Consider the following 24,356-nt stretch of genomic DNA (forward strand, 5'->3'; position numbering starts at 1 on the left):
AGCCTCACACACTATCAGGGTGGCATAGGCGGCTGCCAACTGTTTCCCCACTAGAGAACATTGTATTTCCGCTCCTTCCCGTAGTTGGAACAAGAACCCGACAGGGGCTCGTACCCAGTGGTGCCGCTGCCACAGGCCCCAGCCAAAACCTCCTGGTAACATGGACGTCCAATTCATATGGCTGTCCTGGGTCAGCCACCTGTAAAGCTTGTGCCTGCTGCACAGCACTCTTGGCAGCCTTAAACGCTTGGTCTGCAGCATCTGTCCAGTCCCACAGGGCTCCCTTCTTTACCACAGCATTTAGGGGCCTCACCACCTGGGCTAAATGAGGGATAAACACTCGCAAGTGCCCCAACAGGCCCAGAAATGTTTGCAATTGAGCTACAGTTGTTGGCAGGGGGTACGCCTGTATTTTGTCAATGACTGCTTCAGGTATCACCCTAGTCTTACCTGACCAGACAGCCCCCAAGAATTTGACAGATAAGCCAGGTCCCCGGACTTTGGCATCATTGGCTGCCCAGCCACGTTGCCAGATGCTTCCACAGGGAATCAGGAGCCTGCTGTAGATCTGCAAGAGTCGGAGGTTAACATAACATCATCAATATAGTGAAATACAAGCACTGTATCACTGTGAGTCCAAGCAGCTAAATCCTGAGCCATGAGCCATGACAAATAGTGGGGCTAGGCAGGTACCCTTGTGGCCACACACAAAATGTCCACTGTCTGCCATCCCAGGTGAAGGCAAGCTCATCTTGACTCTCAGCGGGAATATCGTTGGAAAAGCAGGGTCCACAGCATAGTGGTACTGTCCCAAGTGGACTGTCAGTCTATCCATTATGTCATGCACTGAGGGCTCAGCAGCATGCAATGGAGGAGTCGCTGTATTTAATTCCCAGTAATCCACAGTCATACGCCATGTGCTGTCAGCCTTCCTCACTTGCCAAACCAGGGAATTATAAGGGCTTTGGGTGGATTGCACGATCCTATCCTCTTCTACTTTTGCAATGGTCTGTGCGATCTCCTCATGTCCACCTGTGAGGCAATACTGTCGGGTGGTCACTACATGTCGTGGCACCGGCAACACTTGCAGCGGGTGGTGTGTATGCCCCTGGATGACGGACTTTAACCACATGCACCCGTAGGCAGAACTCGCCCATGGTCATCTGCAGGCGCAGTCCTGGCAAGACGTCTACCCCCAGAACATACTCGGGGATAGGAGACACATACACTGTGTACACTAGGGGCAGCAAACAGCCAATGCCAAGGGACAGAGACACTGGCTTCAATTTCACAGTATGGCCTCCAAGCCATCAACATATGCCGGCTTCCCTGGAAATTTATCCGGGTTGCCATAAATCAGACTACACTCGGCTCCAGTATCTACCAATACCAGTGCACGCTGCACATTGGTGGGGGACCGGTAAATCGCAAGTTCCACACGTGGCTTCCAGTCCTCCGGGGATCCCCCAATCCAGGCACTCCGGCCTTTCCCCTAGTCAAAGAGGTACATGGACTCCTCACCTCAGGGCTGCGTAAAGTCCTGGAGGCTTACTTGCCTGTTCTTGCTGGGATTCTTTCGCCTTTCCACAGTCTTTTAGAACTGTTGCTCAGGCTTCAACTGGTGCCACAGCACCACCAAGACAGCATTCGGCTGCCAGTTATTTTCATCTGATCAATGCCTGAGGCTAGCAGGTCTACCCACTTTTACATGCAGGTAACTTGTTTAGGCCCTTTCTCTGCCAAGCCTGCTCTCAGCTTTGGCACCACTCACCATGCAACACGCTTGGTTTTCTCCTTCTGTCAGCCTGCTACATCCCCCAAAGTGGCCATTGCAGTGGTTACCTCATGGCCACCAAGGACCCAAAAGCATTAGACGGGGCTGAGTTAAGGACCAAGTCCTTCATCCTGGACGTAAAGCACTCATCATTGGGCCCCCGGGTATGAAGGTTAAAAGTGGCTTGCCACATTTCCAACTCACGGATAACTGCACCAGTTCCGCATAGGTCTGCCATCGGCTCACTGTCTCCAGGAGCTCCCCGGCGTTATCCCACACAGTCCGGGCGGCAGCTGTCACCCACTCCATCATGGAGTGATTTCCCTGCCCTTGGCCTAGCTGGCAGCTATTCTGGAACCACTGCCAAAGGGAGGGGGCAACATGATGGAGGCCAGCTTCTCCATCTCGTCAGAAGTACAGATTATACTATCCGCCCCCTCATCCCATAGCCACAGGAGCCAGGCCAGTCTGGGCTCACCTGGCTGTTGCCTGCACTGCTTACACAGGTCCCACAGTTCCATTGGCGTATAAGGGGACTATGCCATGAACTCTGTCACGATCGAGGCTCCTTGGGCGACACCTCCTAGACCCAAGGGCTGCTCATGCTTTACCTTTTGCTGGATTACTGGCCAAGCATGGAGAGGGCATGTTTCCTCCACGTCCTCATCCTCTGCAGTCCCCAACCTCAATGTCCTCCGCTGTCTCACTGCGAGGCACCATTTCCAGCTCCAGTTCCGACTGCCACACCTGCACCTCCAAGGCATGCTCCTTGGCTTGGAGTTCCTGTATGCAGGTTGCATACTGCAGGGCAGAATCCATGTTGCGGCATAACGCTGTCAAAAACAGCCAGCCGGCCCCATGGCAGGCTGGGCCTTCTCTGGGACCTGCTCCCCTAGGCTATGCAGAGCCGTCTCAGTGCTGACTGGGGTACCATCCACAGACTCCCATCCTTCTGCAGGAGCCCAATTCAACAGGACCTCCACCACCAGGAACCACATACTAGTGGGTGGCCACATGTCCGTCCCGTCAGCCTTAGGAGCCATAGGTCCACTCACCCCAGAATCTGTCTGACTAGGTCAATTGTAAGCAGGAGAAAAACAGCCGAGGACTGGACTATGGGGCTTGGGGAATTGAAAAAGGTGCAAGGTGCTGGCACAGTGGCACAGTGGTTAAGTGTGCACGTTCCGCTTCCACGGCCCAGGGTTCACCAGTTCAGATCCTGGGTGCAGCCACGGTACCGCTTGGCAAGCCATGCTGTGGTAGGTGTCCCACATATAAAGTAGAGGAAGATGGGCACAGAAGTTAGCTCAGGGCCAGTCTTCCTCAGCAGAAAGAGGAGGATTGGCAGCAGATGTTAGCTCAGGGTTAATCTTCCTCAAAACTAAAAAAAAAAAAAGAACAGAAAAGAAAAAAGGTGAGAGCAGCCAACGGCAAGGGAAACATACTCTTTATTTACTCTGGCCCACAGATGGTGGGAGCACAGCAGCTCCCCTTGTGGCCACTTTTAAATGAATACTAGACAAAAGTGGCATACAGCCAGCAGATGACACACAATGTTTACATTATGCAGGTTACGTAAGGTGTTTACATACATGGTTGGCGCGTGCACTGCCTGCAGGGGACATGCTGAGTCACATCTGCACTGAAGCTGCTCCAGTCTGATTGTCCACAGTACCTCCATTTCCCTTCAGCCACCCAAGCTGACATGAACAATGGCCAGCTTCACTGTCAAACAGGGAAAGTGCAGGCGCTCCCAGAAATCCTGCCCTTGGTCCAGCCAGCTTCCCACCATAAAAGAGATAGCACTGAGGGGCAGCAGATGGGCAGCAGAGTCAGAGACCTGGCCTTTCTTTCCACACTGCCCTCCTGAAGCACCCTTGTTTGGATCTGGACCCCTGTACCTGCCCCTTCTCCTCCAGAGGAGGGCCCCATCCCAGCCCTGAACCCTGTGTGGCTGTCCTGGCAGTGGCAGGCCTGCTCATCCAGCAGGTTGAACACAGAGTCTGTGGGAGTCTCTTGTTCCCACTGACACTCTTCTCCCAAAGGGCCTGGATACAGCCCACCCCAGCCCTCCATGCACAAGGGCCACTAGACTGAAGACTCAGGCAGATTTGTGAGCAACTTTATCATGCACCTCCTGCTCTGGACCTGGTGGTGGTGGCCAAAAGGGGTGGATGTGGAGAAAGGGAGGCAGAGTGAGATGAGACTCTGGTGGGGATGGGTCTCTAGGGAACAACTAAGCCCAGCTTCCCTTCTGGTTCCCAGGGGGCCTGAGACCCATCCACAGCTCTCTTTGACTCCTGTCCTCCTGGAGTGGAAGCCGCCAGAACTCAGCCCTCCCATAAGAATCAAAAGATGAGTGAGATGCAGGGTTCTGCTAGGCCTGCCAAAGCCACAGCCCCATACTCTCCCTCAAACATGTTCTCTAGAGACAGGAGGCCCTCCTTCTTCACCCAAAGACCACTCACTTTTTCAGGTGGTCTTGTGGTCCATCATCCCACTCACAATGTGGGAAGATGCCTCCATATGTCTAAGAAGATACAAGGGCATCACACGGTTTGTATAATGGACAGTACCTGTGAATGATTTCGAGTGTGACTGCCTGACTCTCAGAGTAGAATTGAGGACCAGGGATGGTGTCTGCTTCATTCATTGAGTTATGCTAAGTGTCTTCAAAAGTCCTGAGTGGAGTAGGCACTTAATTGCTGAATGAACTCCAACCAGAACCACCCCAGGTATCTGAGTGGGTCTGGGGCCCCTCTGTGGCCCCAGAGATCCCTAATTGGCTATACCAAGGACAAGCACTAAGACCAGCTGGATGGAATCTCAAACTCCTTGACAGGGTGCTCTATAGGTAGTTTTCCAAACTCAAAAAGCCACAAGCCAGTGAAGGGAGAGGAAGACTACTTTTCATGGAGGACAGAGAAATGCTCACCAAGAACAGCCATAGCATGGCCCATGGCCCTCTCTGCAGAGCCAGCCACCAGGGAAGCACCTGGATGGCTGAGCCCATTCATCCCTGGGAGAACCCTAGGAAGTTCATCCTCCCCAACTCCACTTTTCAGAGGAGCAAACTGAGGCTCAGAGAGATGTGGTGACGTTCCCGAGACACACAGCTGGCAATGGGCAGAGTCACCACTGTGCTGAGGAGGAGGCGGGCAGTCACCTGGTAAACAGTTGGTCCAGGACCTGGTGGGAAGTGTTGAAGGCTGAGTAGTTGCACACAAAGGTGGTGACATTGCAGATGAGTCTACCCGGGAAGGCTGGGACCATGGACTCTGTCAGCTTCTCCATCACACCTGCCTGGAGGGTGCCCATTCTGCAAGCCTCATTTAGACACACAGTGGTCTCATCTTCACATTGTGTGGGACAAGGAGGGACATAGAGTCAGTGGCACCACCATGAACCACCGGGAGAATGGAGGTCTGCATCTCACCCAGGAACACCCAGCCCCTCAGGGACGTGTGCTATAGGAGGGACAGGAGCTCCCACACTGAACAAGGTTGTGGGCTTTCAAAGTACAATCTGAGTTTGGCGGGGAAGGATTCTCCAGTGAGCTCCCTCAAGGCCATTTGTTCACTGAGGAACAACAGACCTCCCTGTATGATGATCACCAGCCCAGTGAATCCTCAACAGACACCCCCTCTATAGAGATGAGAACAGAGGCTTAGGCATGCCAAGGGGCTTCTCAAGGTCCTGTGGGTCAGAACTGAGAACTGCCCCAAATGAAGGCTGACAGACCATCCCTCTAAACTGCCCGAGGCTTCATTTGCCCTCGCCCTGGAGGGAAATGTTCTGTGGGAGGCCCACCCCTCCCTAGTTTGGAGACAATGTAGAGGGCAGACATACCCTGTGAGAATCCTGTTGACTTCAAAAAGACACTGATGGTTCTTTCTCTTACATTAAAGGGAGTTTTGAGACCCTCATTATGGGGGTCCCAGGTTCAGAAAAAGGCAAAATTCAAAGATACTCACATCCTAGTGGGAAGTGAAAACCAGGCTAATGTTTCTGCTAATCTTCCTAGGAATGTGCAAAGAGGGACTTCCCACCCTCCTAGGCAGCTGGTGGGGAGGAGCGGAAGTCCAGATTCCTTTGGGAATGGGAACATGGGACACTCAGGTGGGACAGCCCTGTTAGGTACCCGGGGAAATCTCAGTTTGACTCTGGATTCTGAGCCAGCCCTGGTCATCTCAGGGTCCTGGATAGGGAGACCCATCTGTGCCCACTCTCACCTCAGACCAGCCCTGGTCATTCTTGGTGGCATGGTGCACCTGCCCCCTCTCCGGGGAGAGGAAGTAGCCGAAGTCATCTGCCAGGTCCTTGACCATCTCCCATGTGCAGCTTTGCAAAGACAGTGCCCAAGAGCCGGGCCAGGAGGTCTCAGGGGCCTGCCTCGACTTGGCCACAGGGGGAAACTCCCACAACAGATCAGGTACAGAGGGGCATCTACGTAGACCTCCAGCCAGAGAGGGAATGAGATGACACCCAGAGAGCTCAGGATTAACATACGGGTAGAGGAGCTTGGTCCCCAGCACTCACCTTCCCATCCTGGCAGCCACAACCTGGGCTAGGAACATGACACTGCCAGGCTTCCAACGCCCAGCAACCTGCTCCTGCCCAGGGTGGGTCCCTGCTCAGCCCCACCGTCCCTCACTCTACTCCCCTGACATAAAATGAGGGTCAAGGTTTGTGGGGGTCTCCAGGTGGGATCCAGCTGTGGCCTGACCTGGAGTGGCCTGTCCTGTGTTACCTGAGGGCTCCTCCTGCCAAACAGCCAGAGGTGTTGCAGGTGAGGGCTGAGCCAATGTCTACAGTGACTGAAAAGACTCTCATTAATTCTCGGCTTTCCAGAAGCCAGAGCCTCCACGAGTTGGGATACAAGACAAGAACATCCTGTTGTGTTGAGTGTCTCCACTCAAGTGAGCTCAATAGGAAGCTATGTCTAATGTGGGTGCCTGGAGTCCAGAGTGCTAAGTTCTGTTGGGGCCTGTCACCAAGGAGGTGAACACTTCTCCAAGGCTCCATTACCTGGTCCCCTTTCATCAATCACACCCACCCAAAACCCCCTCTCGGCTCTTGACTCTCACCCTCCTTGCCCATGTCATCTCCATAGCAGTAGGCAAATATCCAGCACAGCGCCCCACACAGGACCTTGAGAATGGAACCAGGGTTCCAGCTGGAGGACACACAGCTGAGTCCAGATCTCTTTTTTCCAACCAAGTCTGTGTCCTGAAAACATCATTGTGCCTCTCAGGGCCTCCTCAATCTCTCAACCTGCACAATGGGGACGATGTTAGAAATAGCTTCCCAGGGACATTGTCAGGTGTCTAAGAGATAATACCGATAACACCTGCAGGCTGGTGTCACATGGGTCTGATGCACAAACTTAGAGATGAAAGAATGACAAGAAGGGGTGGGATGTAGCGTGGAATACCTCTCAAAGCAGGCCTGGGTTCCAGCTCTGTGATCTTGGGAAAGTCACTGCCCCTCTTGGCCTTGTTTTTAGGTCTGTACCTTTAAAGGGCCGAAATTAGAGGAAAGTCAGATATTGTCATTCACTGGCATTAAAACTTCCATGGTCTCCTTTTGACTTAGAATCAGACCAAAGTGCCTCATGTTGGCCTATGTGGCGGGCAGCCTCCACAACGGGCTTGCTGTCTTCTAGTGCACATCCTTGTGCAACCTCTAAGTGGTTAGTAACTGGCTTCTGAAAAACAGAATACAGCCAAGGGAAAGGGATGTCACATCCAAGGCTCAATAAAAAAAAGCCCATGCCTTCCCTCTTATTCATTTTCTTGAGTTCCCTCCCTCTCTCCCTCCTCCTGTTTCCATCTCTCTCTCCTATCTCTGCAACTGGGGGAGCAAGTGCCCATGTTTCAGTTGCCCTATGTAGAGGCTCCATAGGAGAGAACGGAGGCCATGCCCAGCCAACAAACAGATAGGAACTCAGACTTTCAGTCCAAATGAATCCTGACGACATGTGTGTGAGTGAACTTGGGAGCAAATCCTCCCCGAGTCAAGCCTCAATAGAAATGCAGGCCCTGCTTCAGAGAGACCTTGAGGCAGAGGCACCCAGCTAAGCCGTGCCTCATTCCTGGCCCACGGAATTTGTGAGATGTTAAGTATTTTTACTCTCTAGGTGCAAGGTCTTGGAGCAATGTCATCAGAGAGGAACAGAAACTATCAGTCTACCGAGTCCCATGATCCAGCCCTGCCTGTCCCCATCTCCCCTCCTCTCTCTTCTCAGGCTCCTTCCAGCCACACTGCCACCTTCTGACCTTCTCTAGTCAAACTTACTTCTTCCTGAGTCTGCACCAGTGGTGCCTTCTCCCTGACACACTAACTCTTCCCAGACATAGGCAGGCATGGCTTACACTTATCATTCTGCTTGCAGCAAATGGCATCTCTGTGAGGCCTTTCAGAACTTCCCAGGCACAGTCTCCACTGTCAGGGATCTCACACCTGCAAGAGCATCACATTATTTCCTCCTTCTTGGTCTCATTTGGATAAAGTGAGTCCGTGAAGAAGGGCTTTCTGCTTTGGTGGAAGCAAATGCAGCTTCTTTTGGCTACCCCAGGCACATAACTGTCTCTTCTGGGCTGAATCTTTGCCATCACAAGTCCATTGTGAAAAGAAACTCTCATTCTCGCTCTTTCATGGGTCCTGGTTTCCCCAAGAACACAGAGAGCCATCCCCTCTCCTTGTAATGCAGCACCAGCCCCTATACCCACAGCCAGAAAATTGCCACCCAGCCTGAAACACTACCAGATCCTGAATTCAGTTACTGCTGAGACCATCCCATCAATTTTGTAATTCCATGGTAACTCCTGAGGCTGCCTTTCCCCTGAGACCCAACTCCCAGCCTGCCCTTGGCTTCTTAGAGGAACAGTGGGATTCCCTAGAAGGCCTCCCAGCCTGGGCAAGAAAGGTTTTGAAATGTTCTCTATGAATTTTCGAGGACAGAGGATACTGCTAGAAGTCACTTGGGTGTGTATGTGCAACAGTTTCGATGCAAATAGTATCTTTCTCAGACACAGATCCAAGAATGGGGCTACTTGATGTAACAAGAAAATGGATAAGCTGGTCCAGTGTCTTCGTGGTGTGAAGTCTTAGAGGGTAAACATCATGGTTAAGAGCAGAGAATATGGAGCAACATCTTATGTTCAAATTCCAGCTCAGTCACTTCCTAGATATTTATTGGTAGAGGGCAAAGTACTTACCTCATCGGTGCCTCAGTTTCTTCATCTGTTGTTGGCAAGAATGACAAATGTACCTAATTTGTAAGAACACGGAGAGTATTAAAGGAGTTAATGTTTGGAAAATGCTTGGAACACCTCGCACATCACAAGCACTGTAACTATATATTGTAAATAAAATTTAAAAATTCTTCTGACATTGTCTGTAAGCTCCAGAGGGTGAGGCTGGTGCCGGAATGAATATAGAAAGCACTCCATGAGGTAAGATGAATCGATGAATGAACAGCACTGTTGAGTGCATTATCAATGTCACATATGTCTTCCTATGGGCATTCCCAAGCAGAATCACACCCAACAATACCTGCTCTGTCCTGCGTTGTCTTCTTTGGTTCTATCCAGGAATCTCTGGGGCTTCTGGAACACTGGTACCCACACCCACTAAAGGTTCTCTTCTCTCTGTCACAAATGCCAGTCCTTGTCCTAACGGCTGCAGCCTACAGGGGCTGCACTCTGATCCTTTTCTTCACTTAGGGAGAAGTGTCTTGCCCAGGACTGGGCCCACACTGTGTGAGCCTTGGAGGAAATGTTCCCTGGCCGGTGGCAGGTGGAAGAGCGCTGTGAAGGAGTGGGATTTGGGGGAAATGCTCCAGGTGTTGGCAGAGGGGTGGAGTCCGAGGATTTGTCGGAAAGGACTGGCCTGCTTGGTGGAGCTTGGTGGTTAAATAGTGGTGGGGCCAGCAAGTTTCATAGGTCCTAGCATGAGACAATCAATATGATGGTCATGAAGTCAGAATAGGCCTAATGAGGTCCAAATTAATCCAATGTCATCTATTCCCCGACTGGCTCACCAATCCAAGAGTGATTCATGACAGTGATATTCATGTTCTATCATCTCCTTTTCATTGATGGGCTAGAGTAATTATTCTTTACATATCTTGTATATTTTTACAAACTAAAGGAAAGGTGAGTTTTAAAACAACCCTCCTTGGAAAAGTCTTCCTAATGTGTTGAATTACTAACAGAATGCGTCAATGGGAAACTCACAAAATATCTTGACCTTGAGTCTCCAGTTTTAGATCTTCCTGATTGGTAAATTATCTTGACTTCTGACTTCTTTCCTGAGGTTAGTCCACTTAAGACTATGTAGGAGTGCAATCCTCTTGCCACTTGAGAAGTAGTGATGGAACTCTAGGACGATGTTTGTTTTGTTTTGTAAGTATATGTGTGTGTGTCTGTGTGTGTGCATGACAGTGTTTTCTGCATCTTGCCATGTGGGTAGACAGACTCCTTTCCGTGGGAAAAATTGTCCCTCACCACTTTCTCTGGGCTTTATTTTCATGGCTTGACCAGTACTGTCCAACAGTAGAATTTAGCACTCTATCTTATGGAATTTAAAATTTTCTTAGTAGCCACATTTAAAAAAAGTAAAAATAAACAGGTGAAACTAATTTTAATAGTATATTTTAACACATTATAACCAAGATACTATCATTAGTGCATGCAATCTATATAAAAATTAATAATGAAATAGTTTATGTTCTTTTTTTCTTTTACTGGGATCTACAAATTCATTTATAGCACAGTCTCCATTTGTACATTGAATTTTTTCACATATGCAGCTTCTACATTGAGATACTATAGTGGTCACTGTTGTAACATGAGATTCGCATATCTAAGGAGCTCCCAACATATAAAAGTTTTCCATTGAATAGTCATGTCAGATGAATGATGAAAAGTCCCTAGTGGGTCTAGTAAGAAAGGAATCACTGTGGCCTCACAAGGGAAGCACACATAGAATGGTGAGGGCAGATGGAGCGTGAGGTTTTCTGAGGAGGTAGTTGGAGGTGAGGTCACAGACACATAACGTAGATGACCTTTTCTCAATGGCTCATGGCTAAGGGGAAGGAGTAGAGACAGTGACTTCTCTATGAAATATCAGGCAAGTTAAGGGACCTTGAATATGTATGAAGGAAAAAGAAATGTGGGGAGTATTTAAAACAAGCTTTGTGGAAAATCAAGAAGTAAATATGCCAACACATGAAAAGAAAGTAGAATTTCCAGGCATTAGGGATGCTTCTCAGTTGATTCAGCTGATTTTGGATTTACAATGGTAACAAAATAGCATGTTGCGTCATAAAATCCTAAGACCAGCAGCAGCTAAGTCATGGCAGATGATCATGATCTTCTGGGGTTTAAGTTTTACAAGGCAGATATGATGAGTGGTAAGAAATTTTGAATGATTCCGAAGGAATTACTGAGATCATAGGCTAAGAAATCCAGGAACGATGGGAATAAGAGAAGAGAAATTAAGCTGAGGACATGGTGATGTGGCATCACTTCTGATCTTGAGGAACCGGTATCTATTGTACGAGTGTTTGAGTAAAAATTGGTCATCAAGAATTTGTGGTGGGTTAATATGTTTCTGAATTATTTATTTTTGAACACGATCCTTTGGGTTGATGGAAATGTCTGGGACAGGGGAGTGAGTCACTCAGAGTTGGGCAGATGATAATGTCACTACTGATTCAAGCTCTAAAGCTCTAAATGAACACCAAGTGGCCAATAGGAGACAATTTTTGCAAAACATATCCCTAGCAAAGCACACATATTTATAATATCTAAAGAGCTCTTACAACCCAATAGAAAGAAAACAAGTGGCACTTCCTTGCTTACCAGGAGACAGCAGATCAGGCATGTGATGGGCACCATGAGCCCCACCAAGCAGATGAGGATGATCGCCCAGAAGGGGAGGTCTGGGGAGACAAGTGCTGGGCTGAGCCACCTCCTGTCATTCCCCCAGGGTTCCTGCTGTCCCCCCACTGTGCTCAACACACCTTGACATGGGTTGGCCAGTTTTCATCATCACCTAAGACCCTGTGTGCGTGGTTATCTTTGATGGGGCAGAGCATCGAGATATTCCCTCCCGAGTGCAGGCTGGGGCTTCCTTGAGGCTTACCAGAATTCTCAGTCAAGGCACCATTTCTGTTGGCAGAGTACCCTGGAAGTGAATAAAGTGGAAAATACACATATGTTTTACTTTTTTAAATAAAGCTTTTCAAACACACAGAAAAGTAGAACAATATTGGAAACATCCATCCCCTAGATTTAACAATGTAAACTTCAGTTAAAACAATGTTTAATCCAATGTGTAAATTACTCACACTTGCCATCCCTGCTTTCTCCCATATTTTCACTGAAATATTTTTTTCTCCCCAAAGCCCTAGTACATACTTGTTTATCTTAGTTGTAGGTCATTCTAGCTCTTCTAGGGGGGAGGCTGCCACAGCATGGCTTGATGAGTGGTGTGTAGGTCTGTGCCCAGGATCTGAACCAGTGAACCCTGGGCTGCTATGCACAAACTTAACCACTTGGCCATGGGGATGGCCCCTCACTGAAATATTAAAGTTGAGTAGACATTCTGATGTTTTACCTCATTTCAGTTTGCATCTCTGAATAATTAGGACGCTTTGCTACGTAATCCAAGGCCACTATCACACTACAATAGTGTAACAAATTAAATCAAATTTATACCTCTGGGCACAGAGGACTGAAATTGGGCCGGACCATCTTATGATGGTGGGGGGAGCATGGGTCACCAGTTGGCAAGCCGATGCGATCTCTCTAAATTTGTAAATTCCCAAACAATTTCTTCTCAGCCTGGAGACACACTTATCCCCCTCTCCTTTACCAAGTTGTTTTATATTCATATTACAGGATTCACCTACAATGGAATTTCCTTCAGGAAGCCTTTTCTGATTAACACTCCCAAGTATGGACTGGTTTGCATCAAATAATTTATAATTTTTAATTGCCTGTTCTTGTTACTGCCAACTACACCATCAACTCCAAGGGGTAGGGACACAGAGCACTCACTGTGTACCAAGGGAGGGTTGTAGGTCCCCCTACTTGTGCAACCTCTCTCCAGGCAACTGCATAGAGATGTGTTGTCCAATATGGAACAGCGAGTGCCTTTTTAAATTAAAATTAATTTTAATGAAATAATATTAAAGATCTGGTACCTCAGTAACATTAAAAATCAGTAACCATAAAAACCAGTCACAATTCCATCCTTCAAGTATTCTATAGCCACATGTGTGTATGCACTGGATAGCTCAGATATAGAACATTTCCATCATTACAGGAAGTTCTAGTGCATCGTGCTGATCTAGAGCATGACTTGGCAAACTACAGCCTGTGGGTCAAGTCAGACCCATTCCTATTTTTATACAGCCTGTGGATCAGAAAACAGGCCCATCCCACCACACCTGCCAACGTGGGTTCACACACAGCTGGAGGTCCTCACTGACCATCTGGCCAAGCGCTTTCAATGCAGAGATAATGAAGCAGGTGTCCAGAGAGGGGAGGCGACTGGCCTGAGATCACAGAGCTCTCTGGGAGAAGGCAAGTGCCTGCTATATCCCACTGGGAGTCCTTTTCTCTCCCTCAATGATGGGCAAAGCCTGGGGGACTATGCCACCTCCTGCCAGCCTGAGAAAGTTGAATTCTGTCCCATCCCCAGGCCTCCAGATTCCCAGGAAAGACCCCAGATGTGGAAATTGGAAACCCCACTCCACCCCATTGACCAGGGAGCTTTACCATCCACAGGGACACTGTTCTTGTCCAGGGCAAAGCTATGCTGGGTACCATTCTGGGTCAGCTGCAGGAATTCCTCACAGATGGCAACTCTATGTAGCCTCTGTGCCGATGGTGAGAAATTACACGGGGAGGCCACCCTAGTGTGGTTATTGCAGGGGACAGACCTGGAAGGGCACAAGGGATGAACAAGGGTGTCTGGAAGTCTACCCTGGTTCTAGATGCCCTACTTCTGGAGCCTGTTCAAGAGAACTTTCTGCAAGAATGTAAACATTTGTTTCTGCACTATCCAATAAAGTCATTATTAGCCCAATGTGGTTTTTGAGCACTTAAAATGTGGCTAAAAGGGGCTGGCTCCGTGGCCGAGTGGTTAAGTACGGGCGCTCCACCGCAGCGGCCCAGGGTTCAGATCCTGGGCGCGGACATGGCACCGCTTGTCAGGCCACGTTGAGGCGGCATCCCACATCCCACAACTAGAAGGACCTGAAACTAAGACATACAACTGTGTACAGGGGGTGGTTTGGGGAGATAAAGCAGAAAAAAAAAAAAAGATTGGCAACAGTTGTTAGTCCAGGTGCCAATCTTTAGAAAAAAAAAAATGTGGCTAACGTGTGTGAATGAGGAGCTAAATCTCTCATGTCATTTAATTTAACATAATTAATTTATACATAATAGCCACAGGGAGAACATTTCTGAAATGCTGGAGTAAGGACTTCTGAAAATCCATACAAACAATGAGAACACTGGTAAAAACAGTCAAAATAAATTTTTTCAGGAGTCCCATCCTGCTCTCACAATACCCTCAGCAACTTTGAAAACCACCAGTCTCAGAACCATGGCATCTGTGAAAACCAGCAGCCTAGCAGCCATAATGGCTTTGGAGTTCCCAAAAGACCCATCTCCACTGAATTGTCACCATCTGACCTTCCTGGTAGCTTCTTGAAAATGTCCCATTTGTCAGGGCTTGTCTTGATTTAACTCAGAGCTTACTCAGTGAGGAAAGTCTTTCCCTAGGGTACTTGCCAGAACAATCAACAGTAATTGTTTTACATTGCAGCTGCCTGGGTGAGCCATACCAGTTGAGGCAGTTGAGAGGTGAGTCAAAAACTGAAAATAAAATAAAAATTTGGAGAATGAGATGTCTTTGAGGGTTTTGAAAAGCTCCAATGTATTTGTGAGGATCTAGGAGGCCACAAGTGCGCAGGGTAGTGTGCATGCCCAGGAAAGACTGGAGAAGGGTCAGCCTCTCACCTCTAGCTGAAAGGTTGGTTTCATATCTGAAAAGCGGATTAATGTAATTCACCATACTAATAGAATAAAGGAAAAATACCACCTGATCTTGATACACATATACAAAAGAGAATTTCACAAAATACAACATCCTTTATGATTAAAAAAAATCACCCAACACATTAGGAACAGAAGGGAACTTTATCAATCTAATAAATAGCATCCTTGGAAAACTCACAGCTAACATCACACTCGATGGTGAAAGTCTGAAAATTTTCCCCAAAGACCAGGGACAAGACAAGGATGTCTGCCCTCATCGCATATATTTATCACATTGAACTAGAGGTTCTCATGAGGGTACTTAGGCAAGAAAAAGAAATAAAAGGCATCCAGGTGGAAAGGAAGATGTAAAACTATTTCCTTTTGCAGATGACTTGATATTGCATATAGAAAACCCTAAGAAAGAAAAGCAAACACGCAGTATGTGAATCATATCTGAAATAACAGGAGAAACCCTCCCTGTGGAGATTTGAGGAGGGTGTCCCTCAACCAGAACCTGGGCTGACTTGTTAGAGAGGAAATAAAATAGAACAGGTATAAGTAATGATCACTGTCAATCCAAACTCAGCATAAACACTCACCACTGACAAAGAGGCTGTCCCTGACCAGGGAGTAGAGGCCCCTCTGGGTGACACGGTGCATCAGCTGGTTCAGGTCCCAGTATTGCTGCTCTCTGTCACATGGGATCTCTGTCACACTCTCTGCCATGAGCCACAGGGTCAGGGTGGTAGGTACAGACAGCATCCACACTGGTGGCTGCCCCATCTTTCTCAGGCCCAGGGAGAGATGGATGTGTAACTCTAGAGAGACGTCCTGAATCCTCTGATAATGGGGGCCAGGAGGAGGGAGGAATAAATTGGCAGTCAGTGGGAAGACTGAAAATGGGGCAGTCACCGATAGTAGTCATGACTGGCAAATGCTCAGAAAAGGGTCTTACCTGAGGGAGATCAGTCTGCAACCCAAGCAGAAGGGGCCCAGGCTGCTCTTCTTGAACAAGGATCCAAGCTGGGGAGGAAGGAGAAGGAGGACAAGCAGGAGGAACAGGGGGTGGGGAGCAGCTGGCTGGGACTCATTCCACCAGGAGCTGTTGGGACCAGTCTCTTCAGGTGCTACTGGACATTCTCGCTGGAGTTGAATGCGACTGAGACCTTGCTCATGTCTGTTGAATACTGGAGATTGGAAATGGCGAAGTTGAGTGTGAAGGTCTTCAGGTTGTGCCCCACGGCTGCAAGAAGAGAGGAGGAGAGATGGCCATCACCGAGAGCTGGTCGGCGACCAGGTCAGAGTCCTGCATTCATTATGTGATGACTTCTCTCCCAGTGGCACCACCACCTACTAATGTGCTCATCCAAGTTGAAAACAGCATATCTGCTCTGCTCCTCCTCTCTCACCTCCCAGTAACACCAATTCCACTTGCAGAATGGTCCTTCTCTCCATCCATGTCCCAGCTCAGGTCTTATCTTTTCTCACCTGAACCAACACCCTAACATGCTTACTGAATGCCCTGTCTAAAGGGTGTTCTCTGCACTGAACATTAGAAAAATTTTTCTGAAATGAAAATCTCATTAGGAGCACTCCTGCTCTAGTACCACCCATGGCTCCCTAATGCCTTCAGTGTTAAGTTCAAGCTTCTTGACCTGGCACTCAAGGCTCTTCCAAATCTGGCTCCTGCTGACTCTTCAGCATCATTGATCCATTCACTCTGAGTTAGGCTTTGTGCTTCAGGCAAACCAAATTCCTATCAATTCTCCCCACACACTATGGTGTTTGTGTCTACTGGCCTTTGCTCATGGAATTCCCTCTGCCAGGAACACACTCCATACCCTATTTTCCTAAATAGCTCCCACTCATTCTTAAAGAGCCTAATTGGGTAAGCTTTCTCCAGAAAGCCCTTCCCCTCCAAATTATGCCAGATGCCTCACCTCAGAACATCCCACCTTGTGTTATAATAGTCTGTTAATTTCACAGGTGAACTATAAATGAGAGTGAAGGAAGGAGTGATTGTGCGAGTAGGGGGATGGGCAAGCCTGTGAATGAGATGAACCCAAAAGAAGCAGTGTGGTGAACAAGAGAGAGACTGAACAAAGAGGACAGGTAGATGGATGGACAGACAGAGAGGATACCTGGATAGACAGAGGAAGAATGGGCAAATGGTGGGTCAAAGGGAAAGCAAGAAGAATAAAGACAGGGAGGAGAAGTTGGAGAGATGGGAGGAAAGAGGATGGAAGGACAGTAGGACCATCAAGTGAACATGCAGGATGGCTGGACAGATCAACATTTGGACAGATGGTTGGATGGATAGATGGAAGGAAGGAAAGAAGAAAAGTAGGAAGGAAGGAAGGAGTCTGAGAGGAGGGATAACTGGGAAGATAACATGCCCAAGTTCAGAGGGTGCTTTAAAGGTAGGTTAAGCCTGAGGACCCCTAACTCCCAGGCTTGCGTCCACCTGACCCAGTGCTACCTGTTATTACCCGTAGAGATAAGCATATGGGTGAAAAAGGAAACCTTGACCCCTACCGCACAACACATCAAAATCAATTCCTGGACACTTAGACCAAAATGTGACAGGTAGAATAATAAAGCTTCCAGAAGATAACATAAGAAAACATCTTCATGACCACAGGGCAGCAAAAACTTCTTAAAGAAGACACACATACACACAAAAACACTCTCCCAAACAGAAAAGAACGGTAAACTGGAATTCATTAAAACTTAAAATTTCAGTTTGTCAAAAAACACATTACAAGGGAAATGACAAGCCACAGGATAGGAAGAGATTGTTCCAATTCCAATATTCAATGAAGGCTTCATATTCAGGATATATGAAAGGTTCAGTATTACAATAAGAAAAAAGACAGACAGCCCAACTGGTTCAAAATAGGCAAAAGACTTGAACAGGCACTTCACAACACAGAGTGTCCCAATGGCTAAGGCAAAGGTGCTCAAAGCACAGCTTATCAGGGAAATGACAATTCAACCACACTGAGATCTTCTACACAACCAGCAACGGTTAAAAACAGTTTTTAAATGCTGAGCTGACGGCAGCAAGTGGAGGGAGGCTGCAGAGCAACTGGAAGGCTTATACATTGCTGGTAGGAGTATGAATTCATACAACCACTTTGGAAAACTCTTGGCGGGATCTATCTATTAGAGCTGGAGATACACATACAAGGTGACTAGCAATTCCGCTCTTAGATATACACTCAACTCAGATGCAAACATACCTGAACCTAGAGAAAGGAGCAAGAATGATTACAGCACTATTCTCCATCATTCCTCCAAAGTAGAAACTACTCAAATATCCATCTACAATAGACAGGATAAATCAATTCTGGTATCTAATTCATGGTGGTTTTAAAAACTGGCCACAAATTTTTGGACACAGCCCGTAAAGATGTGAGGTTTAAGTTCCTTCCTCTTGAATCCAGGCAGGCGTGTGTCTGTTTCAATCAATAGAATAGAGTGGAAATGATGTTATGGGACTTCTGAGGGTAAGCCACTCTCAGGAAGCTCGCTCGGGGAACCCAGCCCACATGCTGGTGAGAGCTAAGGCCCCACGGAGATTCCCCTCATGGAGAATCTGCAGCCAGGGCATAGCCACCTTCACAGCAACCCCACGCTGGCGATCAGGTGATAGACTCATTCCCCAAACAGAAGAGGAACCATGCGCCCTGAAGAAAATAGACCACCAACATAAGCCCTGACACATGCCGTGTCCACTTTAAGCTTGGTGTCTCAAGACAAGGGCCCAGAATGAGGATGCAGGAGCTCATCTCCAATTCTTGTGATTTTATCCAAAACTAGAGAGACTGTGCTCACCAGGCATTTCCTAAACCTCCTCCCATCCTCAAAGGAATCTCTGCTTCTGGATACTGACATTAACTTTCTTCGGTCATTTATGATCACCAACCCCATGACAGCCTTTGGAGCAGCAATATCTGAACGCTGTCTAAACAGTGCATCGGGGACTCAAAAATTCACAGAAGCAGAGCAACTTTCAAGTAGAAGTTTCCTTCTCTTTGCACTTACCCAGAATGTTTTTACTGCTTTTTCCCCCCTTATAACATCTTATATACTTTTCTTTTTTTTTCCTCTTCTTCTACATCAGGGGTTTTTAACCTGAGATCCAAGGAACCCCTAAGTTTGAAAGGCCTTCAGGAGACCCAGGAGCACTCTGAAAGTGAGTGCATTTTACCTGTGCTGAATGTGCTTTTTTTCTCAGTAGAGGGTCTCTAAAGTCTTAAAGACGTAAATGGACAATCAGAAAATTATCAAGAAAACTTCTATAATGTCTCTCATGCTTCCCTTTGTGTTCCCCGCTAGTATCTATACACTTCCTTGCCACAGCAAACTGCTAACGAAGCATTACGATCTCCCCCCTTGTTTTCATTTCCAGACTTTCTCTTTCTACCCGCTTATAAAAAAGATGGAAGGTTTCCGCTTATGGAACTTCATTATACTGGAAGAGAGGAATAGCTTCTTGGCAATGCAATACGGGAGGGGAAAAAATCCACAAACACAAGGCTCAAATATCTTGCACTTGCTGATTCTCAGGAAAGGAACAAGCAGGATGCTTCACTCCTAAGCATTCCTTGCTGCATCCAAGAAAAATGATTTTTAAACAAACCTTCAACTATTTTCCAGATGATTTAGAAGACAACATAGATATCTTACAGCCTTTAACCCTCTACTATAAGCCATCTTAAGATGTCAAAACATCCAAGAAAAAGCCAGCCATTCTTCCATAAATTCTCTGAAATAGATGATGATTATGGACATTTCCCTCTCTCTCTTTCCTCATAGTGTTTTCTATTCCTAGATATTTTTCCTCAACATGTTCTAAACCTAACAAACTACTATTAATTTATTAAAAGACAACTTAGATGCAGTCTTTGGTATGAGATATTTCCTCCTTACATGTTCTTTGGCACCTGCACAATGTTTCATCATGGTCATGTGTGCCTTTTGGCAGGGACTCAGTCTAATTCACCTTTATATGTCTCAGTATCTATACGTGCAGACTATGTGTAGGTCCTCAAAGTACACAGAATGAATGGATAGTAAATTAATAAATGAAATTTAAGTTAAAAAGATTTATTTCAATTTCACAGTCAAATATTAAAGCCAACTAATTCTTTTTATAAGATGTATTATCTGAATTGCCTGATATAGATCGATCTGAAAATAAAAGTGTTTCTCAAATTGTGGGCTCGATCATAGTGAGAGGTGATCTAGAAGAAATTCACAGCACATTAAAGACTTCTGATAATTGCTCAGTAAAGAAGTTCATTTAACTTAATTTACCACTTTTACAAGCATTAACCTTCGGGATATCTGCTATATTTTAACTCATCCAGAGGACAAGTATTCCATAGAAACCATTAAACCATTGGGGAAATCAGGGACCAGATAATAAATATTTTATTTCATTTGAGTTATAGAGATAGCATAATTAAAAATATGATCCTGAATATCATTTCATTCTCATATCCACACTTTTTTAACAATGGAAAATGCCAGCAAGCCAACCATGCAAAAAAATTATGAAACTAAAAATCAAAAACTGCAAAACCTCACAGCTAGTCCACAGTTACAGAAAAACGGATAAAGCGATTTGAAATACTGCTTGTAATCCTTTACCTTTAAAATCATTAGTGGAGCAAAGGATCTTCTTTTTCATTCAAAGTTTTATCTTGATTCTAAGTTGTTAAGTTGGAATGGTCAACACACAAGGAGTAAAAGTAATCTTACTTTTGAATAGAATAAGAGTGATAATCATCTCATGATATTTGGGGAAAATTAAATGTCCTTGAAAATAGCAGTGGATTGAATTTAATATATTAAATAGAAAAGAAAAAGGACAAAGGAGGAATATATTGGTATGGCCAACAGTTACAGAGCAATTCCACTGAAGTTCCCACTTCACTGGGAAGGAGTCGGAGGACTGCGTCATGATATTTTAATTGGTCTTATTAATTCAAAAAAGCAAAATGCAAAAAAGAATTTTATTTGTGAGGATGCTGTGTAATGGAGCCAAGTTGGGAAATAAATGCATCACAAAATAGCATACAGAATGCAAAAAGGGGGTGCTCCAGCCTTGGCCGTCAGATTCTCCCACCTAGGCTTTCACATTGCTTCTGGGAGTGGACCTATGAGAGACTCTGTCGGCCTTCTGCTGCGAGCTATGGGCCGACTGCTGGCAAGGCACTGTCAGTGCTCCTTCTGAAAAATCACCAATGACAGCCTTTTCCTAGTCTCGCCCGTGCTCATTATCCATGTCTCCAAAACTAAACCACTTAAAACAAATAAAATGTCCTCTCATGTTTAGACCCTTAGAAAGTACACACGAGCTATAGACTACAAACCGTCCCCAGGGAAGACGTTTTGCTTGCCATATAGATTTTTCACCCGCAAAAGATGTAACAGCCAATTGGGTGGCTCTGATTTCTGTGGAATTTGGAAATGTGTGTTGCACTGCTATCTCTTTAGACTGCAGCTCATTGAAAAGAGCAGAAGTTCCAGTCAGGGCTTGTTCACACCTGAGGACTACCACTTACAAGCTGTGCAGTTCTGAGAACTAATAAATGTCTCTAAAATGCAGGTGCCTGCCTTGTTTGAAAAATCAAGCTCGTGACAGCTATCACACGTTACTCCCCTATCCATGTGAGTGTATGTACAGCACATACAGTGGAACTGAGACTTAGGAAGTGGTTTAAAAAAATGTTTCCATTCTCTTCCCTTTTAAAATCATTGTTAGCATGATATCTCTTGTTTTGAGGAAATCGTTTGCTATCTGAACTTCATAAACCAACTAGTCTATATCCACAATTATTTTGAAGATATTCCACAGAAAGTTAACCAAATGCGTGCACATACACACACACACACACACACAACGCGCACACACACATACATACACATATTAACATATTGAAGCAGTGTTGGAAGTGGTTAGCAATGTGGACATTATGGGCAGAAAAAAAGAGGCATGTTTTCTCACAGCCCCTTAGTCACGGTCTGGAAACGTTCTGCTACCATTGCAATCACACTACCGACAAGTCAAGGAAAAAGATGAAGTTCAGCCTAGAAAACCACTAACATAGATCACTGTGACCAGGAGGCAAGCACTCTCTAAAAACCTGACAAATTGAACCATTTAATTCAAATGAAAACAAAGTGAGATTGTTTAATAAGAACTTGGCTCACTCTATGTCAGATGCTTCTAGAAGAATAATTCACTGAATTTACTGAATCTAAAGATAAGAGTACATTTTCAGCCGCTTTTCTTTGCCCTAAGTAAAGAGACCTGTATAGAATATGAAAATGAAAAGCATTATTAAATTCACAATGGTGCTATGTCAGAGGTCCTACTTTGGGGGAAACATGGGAGATCTTCTTTTAGGAATATAACTTTAGCGATCTTTCCTTCAGAAATATGACTAGTGAAGGCCACATTAATTTTGTGAATGTATATTTTCAGGGTATACATGTAGTTAAACGTTAATGAATGTTTTCTATTCCATGCTTCAGTAAAACGATCGGTCTGTTAGTAATGATGTCTCCGAGTGAGTTTTGTCATAGAATGAGAACACAGAGACAAGGACAGATTCTTAATTCATTTTTATATTTCTTATTAAACATATGGCAATATTCCCAAGAAGCCCCATTTACTTAGATATTACTTATAAACTATTTCAGAGTACAAAAGTAAAAGAAAGACAACAGCACAACTTTCTCATTTACTCCGATGAAATATCAAGTGTTTGTGGCATGGAAATATTGTCTTGGAGTTATAGAAAGTAACCAAAATTGTCTTCATTTCTAGACATAGATGCTTAACAGAAGGGGATCTTGTAAAGCTTTTATAAAACATAGTCTAAGCTTCCAATTGCTTTTATTGCTTATGCATGCAAAATGTTGGAAAATTTAACTGCGAAGGAGGTAATTTTAAGCATATTATAAACACACACCTTATAACATGTAACTGCCACATCATTCTTTCAAAAGTGCTCATTAGGATCTGAATACCGCGAAGATTTGATGCCCATTGTCTTCAATCATGAACAGGCTATATTCTGAAAGTAGAGATATTTCCAAATATGTCACCCACAAAATTATAACCTAATTAAATATACATTTTTTGCCTGAAATTCTTTTATTAATATTGAATAATTTTTGTAAATTGAAATATATTTGAATATTTTTGCAATCATAAATTCATAGTCCAGCAAGAAGTCCAAACACTTGTAATAATCTTTGATTCATCTCTTTCTCAAAAAATATCCCCCATATCCTGTTGTCTCCACCTTCAAAATACATCTAAAATCTTCACTGCTACCATCCTGGCCCAAGCCACCATCATCTTTGGGCTGAGTTATTACAATATTCCAACCTGTATTATTCAGGTTCGGTGTAACCACACACAGCCTTACAAATCTCAGTGATTTTCAGCAGCAAACATTCATTCTCGCTTACACCCCGTGGGTTCTCAGGGATGCCTGCAGCTCCACGGGGGTCTGCTGAACTTTCTGGGCCTAGCTTGGCTTGTTGTGGTACAGCTGGGCATGGGCTTCATATTCTTTTACTTTAATTTCAAGGAAGAAGGAACAGCTGCTGTCTGCGGCATGCTGATCTCAGGGAAGAGACAGTAGCCTGAGGACAGTGTATGGGGTGGCTGGACAAAATCTAACTGTACACAAGTGCATTTAAAGCTTCTACTGAAATGTAGCAAAAGTCACATCTGCTCATGTTTCATGGACCAAAGCAGGCTTATCACCAAGCCCAGAGTCAAGGCAATGGGGAAGTATATATTTTACTTATAGGAAGAAATTATAAAAGCACATAGTGACCAAGTAAATGTGAACAAATAATATAATCTATCATTTCTCCAAAACAGTATCTCTGCATTAACCCTTGTTATCTTTGCGATACTAACGTCCCTAGGGGATAATTCAGCCCAGCCTCCCTTCTGGTTCCCAGGGGGCCTGGGACCCATCCACAGCTCACTCTGGCTCCTGTACTCTTGGAGTGGAAGCCACCAGACCTCTTCCCTCCCATGGGAATCAAAAGATGAGTGAGAAGCAGTGTTCTGCCAGGCCCGCCACAATCACAGCCCCCATACTCTCCCTTCACCCTGTTCTGTAGAGACAGGAAGACCTCCTTCAGGACCCAAACATCACCCACTTTTTTAGGTGGTCCTGTGGTCTGTCATCCTGGTCAGAATATAGGAAGATGCCTGCAGATGTCAAAGAGGCTATGAGGACATCGCATGGGATGTATGGTGGATAGGACCTGTGGATGACGTCGAGTGTGACTGTCTGACTCTCAGACCAGAGTTGAGGCTCAGGGATGCTGTCTGCTTCATTCACTGAGTTATGCTAAGTGACTCCAGAAGTCCTGTATGTTGCAGGTGCTTAATATACATGTTCGAATGAACGAACCCCAATCAGAACCATCCTAGATATCTGAGTGGCTCTGGGGCCCCTCTGCTGCCCCAGAGACCC

The 24,356-nt window shown here is 45.9% G+C and overlaps 1 long non-coding RNA gene across 1 annotated transcript in view; it reads right to left on the minus strand.

Moving 5' to 3' along the window:
* Window positions 1-24,356, minus strand: part of LOC111768853 (uncharacterized) — a 30,228-nt gene that overhangs the window by 3,190 nt on the left and 2,682 nt on the right. Inside the window, exons 3-13 of the long non-coding RNA XR_002801437.2 lie at window positions 22,824-22,928; window positions 15,791-16,078; window positions 15,435-15,675; window positions 11,805-11,968; window positions 11,644-11,723; window positions 8,995-9,047; window positions 8,149-8,236; window positions 4,941-7,481; window positions 2,253-3,155; window positions 1,979-2,134; window positions 451-568 (exon numbers count right to left, since the gene is read on the minus strand). This is a non-coding gene — a long non-coding RNA (uncharacterized lncRNA). The remainder of the gene's footprint in view (window positions 1-450; window positions 569-1,978; window positions 2,135-2,252; window positions 3,156-4,940; window positions 7,482-8,148; window positions 8,237-8,994; window positions 9,048-11,643; window positions 11,724-11,804; window positions 11,969-15,434; window positions 15,676-15,790; window positions 16,079-22,823; window positions 22,929-24,356) is intronic.

The sequence above is a fragment of the Equus caballus genome, chromosome 18, assembly GCF_041296265.1.
Source record: "Equus caballus isolate H_3958 breed thoroughbred chromosome 18, TB-T2T, whole genome shotgun sequence".
NCBI lineage: Eukaryota > Metazoa > Chordata > Mammalia > Perissodactyla > Equidae > Equus > Equus caballus.